The 5,556-nt window shown below is 42.5% G+C and overlaps 1 pseudogene; it reads left to right on the top strand.

Annotated features, from left to right (window-relative positions):
• The first annotated feature begins 493 nt into the window (after nt 1-493).
• LOC111152437 lies at nt 494-1,612 on the top strand (annotated as a pseudogene).
• The last annotated feature ends 3,944 nt before the right edge of the window (nt 1,613-5,556 follow it).

Genomic DNA, 5,556 nt, shown 5'->3' on the forward strand with positions numbered 1-5,556 from the left:
TTCACCTTTACTGCGGATAATTTTGTCAGGAGTTGGGATAGGAGTGGGGAGGAGGAGGGGTAGACGAGGGCTCCGGTTCAGAAATCCTGAACCTAAGGGACCTTGGCCCATCTGCCTTGGTGTCTGCTGAGGTTATTTAGGTCCATGAGAATCTGATAATTAAACGTGCCTTCCGGAGGCCATTGGGACTGATTGTTTAATCAGTATTGTGGCCAAGCGACGGTACAATAATGTTGTTTTTGCAGGTTCTGGTCCAGTTCCAGGGTTTTAAGATTGGCCAACAGGCCTAAAACACCCCTGGGATGTTTTAGGGTTTAATTTGGTTTGGGAGGTCCCCGTGATTCGTTGCTGGGCAATCGGAGGGCTGGAGGAAGGCGTCCCCTCATCCACCACTGGGTTGCGGAAAAACTGTGTCGACTGCTGTAGAGGTTAGAACATCTCCCAGCCTCTCAGAGTCACGGAGGTCACCAGGTGACCGGTGGGGTCCGCCCTGATGAGGCCGCGATTAGGGCAGGGCTTTCCGGAGCGAGGTGCGGAATCGGGGGAAACTCACCATGGCTTCGGAAGTGGTGTTCCAAAAGGCAAGTCCAGGTCTGGCTAGGGAGAGGAGAGAGCCACCTCACCAGGGTGGGGGCCCAATCTCCTCCCGGGTTTCCGGCACTAAAATGTAAGGTTTTGCAGGCAAGGTAAACACAACACCAGGCGAGGTAGGCGCAAGGCAAGATTTATTAAAGGCATCTCTGGAGAAGTTTCAGGGCTCAGAAGAAGGGGAGCCAGGAAAGTTGCACTGGGAGGAGGTGAGCACCCTCCGGCGAGGTTCCTCAGCTCCGGAAAGGGAAATGGGGGAAGTCGCACTGGGAGGGAGTTGGCGGGGGTCTTTTATTGGGCCAAGGTAGGGCATGGGCTCACATCCATATTTGGTGATCAGAAGGTATGGGGTGAGGGCTCCTGATACTCCTATCAGGTTACCTATGGAGATGTGACCTGGGCGTACACCCTTTTGGTGGGAGAGTTTAGGGTTAAGGAAAGTGGGGGAGGGGACTGGAAGACGGCGGCCCCCGGAGGTCATTTCTATTGTTCCTCCTGCATTCCCAGAACCGCCAACCCAACAGTGCAGATACAGGAGGAGGGAGTGGGGGAGGCGGGAGAGGGGAGCGGCTGCCAGCAAGGCTGGAGGTGGGTAAAAACTCAGAAGGGAACTTCCTTTCTGCCTCTGCTGCTGCCATTGTATCCTTGGAAAAGCTTGTGGTGAAGGGGGAGAAGGGGAAAGAAGCAAGTTCTGAAGTTTACTTTTGAGTGCACCCACCCAGTAGGAGATGGAATCCTGGATGCTGCCACTTGTAAGCATTTTCTTCAAGAGACAATCAGTGACTGGAAAAGTTGGGAGTCTTGGTGGAGGGGTTGTAACCATTGAAAGGAGCAAGAGCAAGATCACTGTAGCTCCTGAGGTGTCTTTTTCCAAAAAGGTGTTTGAGATACCTCACCAAGAAGTATTTGGAGAATAATCATCTACCTGATTGTGTGCACATAGTTGCTAACAGCAAAGAGAGTTGCTAATTGTGTTACTTCACAGATTAACCAGGGTGAGGAAGTGGAGGAAGGGGAGGATTAAAACTCATTTATCTGGAATATTTCATAAGAGTTCTTGTGTGAAACTTGGGAACCAAAATGGTGCTTTTCCTTGTGTCTCTGCAGTAAAGGTTGACCAGCAATTGGACATTGTAGCAATAGAGCTTTACTCAGGAGGAAAAAAAAAAGAAAAAAGAAAAAGAAAAAAAAGAGAGAGAGAGAACTTTACTCAGGCTGACATTCTCTTATTTGTGATTATTATTTTTTTTTTCCTTCTTGAAAATTGTAGTTATTGTGGTAATAATACCAAAATATTAGTAGAGTCCTTCTGGAGAATTGCTGGCGATTTGACCTTGAGCAAATGGATAAGGGTGTGGAGCTGTGTGCTCTGTCCTTAGTCACCATTTTACTTTTAAAAGTGTGAGTTTCATCTGATGCTTTTCTCAGAGAATCACTTATACAATCATGGCGATTCCTGATTGACTGAAAGCCAAGCCAGTGACGTATTTGTGGTTCTCTTCTTGCAGGAAAATGCAGTGTTGATAACAATTCATGGTTCTGGGGCATTTCAATTTTTTATTACAATTTACACGATGCACACAATTATTATGTATGCTAAGCCTTTTTCTTCCTGTGGAAATAAAGTGTTGTTTTGTGCTACTGTATATTCTACTACCCTCCAGAAAAGACTCTGGAGAGCAGTTGTAGAAGTCCCGGTGTGGGACCAGTGGGTCCAGTGGTAAATGAATTCGGCCAAGGCAGGACAGAGGAAATACAGCTTTATGGTACATGCTGCAAGGGAGCAGTGTGCAGGACAGCAAAGGAGATACTGTTGGCCAGGGGGCAGTGGAGCTGGGGCTACAGGAAGTGAGGGAGTGAGGAGGTATGGAAACGTAGGGAATTTTTCTTTTTTGGTCCCTGTGCCCAGTCATAATTAGCCCATTGGTCAGAAGTTAGGGCTTCTGGCTGTTTGGAGATGGGTTTCCTGATGTGCCCGTTTGCCCTCAGCCTGGCGGTCACCACAGGCCCTTCTTCCTTTACTCAGAGTTCCAGGGCTCAAGCCTGCTGCCTGAAAGCACCCTCTACACCAGGTTTTTAAAATACGTGAAAGTGCACAAAAATGAATTTATAAATAATTACCGTTTGTACAATTCTTCACAATAAACTGTTGCTTTGTCTCTCAGCAGGGGCAGCTGGAGATAAGCAATAGTTGAGCTCCCAGTGTGGACATTTGTACAACTTTCGGGGATCCACTGGAGACTTTCATGGGGGATGGAGAGTGAAGGAGAAATGACTGAGAGAGAGTTCATGCTGATGAGATGGGAACAAAATGTGGACATGTCCAGGAAATAGCATCTTCTGTGCCAGTTAGGCCATGGATTGATTTAATGTCAAGTCATTCTATTAACAGACATTAAGTTGGACCAGACAGAAAGTGGGATTTTGTCACCTGTGTATCTGAAAAGGTATTGACTTGTAAAGATGTCATTGCTGCCAATCGAAAATCAAGAGTATTTGAGAATGACTTTGAAAAGAGACCCTGAGCCCTTATGGTGCCCTTGTAAAATCTAAACATTGCAGAAATACCTGCCTTATATAAAAATTAAAGAGTATAAGCTAATGTTTTTAAAGAGTTTGTCTACACCTAACTTCCACAACTGAAATTCTTGGCCTCTTTTAGTTGCATACCTGGAAATTAATTGAGTCCTCCCTTTGCTTCAATTTAATATTTGGCGCTCCTTGGATTAAATTTAATATGTTGAATTTAATATGTTGAGTGTTTTCAACTTGGTTCTATGCAAATTTCTTAAATCAGAATTGTTTGCATGTTTTTCTGCCTTCATGGAAGGCAAAGTTTCTTCTTTTTCTTTTCTTTATTTTCTTTCCTATTCTTTTTTTTTTTTATAACAAAGTAGATATTCAATTATTTATTTCATGTCCTCCATACTAGATGTGGGCAGTGTTCATGTATTTCTCATTCATCATTATATTCCCAGCATTAGATCAGTGTCTGGCTTATAATCACCACTCAAGATTATCTGTTGCTTGAAAGATAAACAGACTTCATAGGCACAGAGGAAAATTTGGTGGTTGTCAGAAGGGAGAAGGTGGGAGGAATGGGCAAAATAGGAGAAGGGGATTAAAATTTTAGGATAGAAGCAGATTTGTTAAACAGGACACAAAAAGCATTAACCATAAAAAAAAGATTGATGAGGTGGACAACATTGAAATTAAAAACTTCTTTTTTTTTAATTTTTAAAAAAATATTTATTTATTTATTTATTTATTTAATTTATTTTCAGCATAACAGTATTCCTTGTTTTTGCACCACACCCAGTGCTCCATGCAATCTGTGCCCTCTCTAATACCCACCACCTGGTTCCCCCAACCTCCCACCCCCGTCGCTTCAAACCCCTCAGATTGTTTTTCAGAGTCCATAGTCTCTCATGGTTCACCTCCCACTTCTGTTCATAAAAAAGCACACTAAGACAATGAGAAGGCCAGGCCCAGAGTGGGAGATGATGGTTATAATACATACAACTGGCAAAGGACTCACATCCAGATATATAAAGAAAGATCCAAATCAGTGAGAAATAAAGATTGGCAACCCAAACTTTAAAAAATGGCCAAGAGGCTAGAAAGACGGCAGCAGAAAGGCCTACTGACAGATGCACAGATGCTCCACCTCCTTTTTAGGGAAACATACTGGAAGCATGAGGAGATGGCCCTGAGCACCACCAGAGTGGTCAAAACTACAAAGCTGACCAGGATGTGAAGCAGCTTTCTGAAGCCTTGATGGGGTGTGAATGGAAGACTATTTCTGAGCACTGTCTGCATTTGCTGTACAGCTAAGCACTGGCATACCCAGCGATTCTGGAACTAGGCGTGCCCCCAGAAAATGCATTCACATGTGCACCAGAAGACACATACATGAATGCCTACAATAACATTATTCATAATTGTCTCAAACTGGACACACTCCAAATTCCAAAAACAGTAGGATAAAGAACTGTAGTAAATTCAAACAATGGACTACCATAAAGCAAGCAAAATATTGCATATTGTGTAATTCCATTTGTATGAAACTTAAAAATCAAATACTAATCAGGACATATGACTTTGGGGAGAAGTAGTGTACTTCAAAGTTACTTGATCTAGATTGTGGTCACCAAGGTGTGTTTATTTCATGATAATTCAGTGAGCTGTAAATCTTGTGACTTGTATACATTTATATATGTGTGTTATATTTCAATAAAAAGCTAAGAAAAGTTTTAAATACTAATTTACAATGAATATTTACAAATGAATATTAAGAAAGGTTTCTTTCTGGGATACCTGGGTGGCTCAGTGGGTTAAAGCCTCTGCCTTTGGCTCAGGTTATGATCCCAGGGTCCTGGGATTGAGCCCCACATCAGACTCTGCTCAGCGGGGAGACTGCTTCCTCCTCTCTCTCTGCCTGCCTCTCTGCCTACTTGTGATTGCTGTCTGTCAAATAAATAAATAAAATCTTAAAAAAAAAGGTTTATTTCTGATTTAACTGGTTATCAGCTGGACTTTAGCACTGTCTCTTACCATGATTAGTAAGGTGGTTAGTAAGTGCGTGACCTGGATTTGTAAATTGTACTTGTTTGTTGCATTGATGTTTGCCTGTAGTGATTCTTCGTTTGTTTGTAAAATATTAACCTTGGGCTGAAATTAGCAGATACATTTTTCAAAATATTATAGATTTTTTAAAATTTTTTATTTATTTTCAGCAAAACAGTATTCATTGTTTTTTGCACCACACCCAGTGCTCAATTTCAGATCTCAAGACATACTACGAGGTTGTAGTAATGAGAACAGTACAATATACCTCCAGCTTTGTTCTTCTTTTTCTTTTTTTTTTTTTTTTAAATTTTTTTATTTATTTATTTGACAGAGAGATCACAAGCAGGCAGAGAGGCAGGCAGAGAGAGAGGAGGAAGCAGGCTCCCCTAGAGAGCAGAG

The sequence above is a fragment of the Enhydra lutris genome, unplaced genomic scaffold, assembly GCF_002288905.1.
Source record: "Enhydra lutris kenyoni isolate GAN:26980312 unplaced genomic scaffold, ASM228890v2 scaffoldscaffold28, whole genome shotgun sequence".
NCBI lineage: Eukaryota > Metazoa > Chordata > Mammalia > Carnivora > Mustelidae > Enhydra > Enhydra lutris.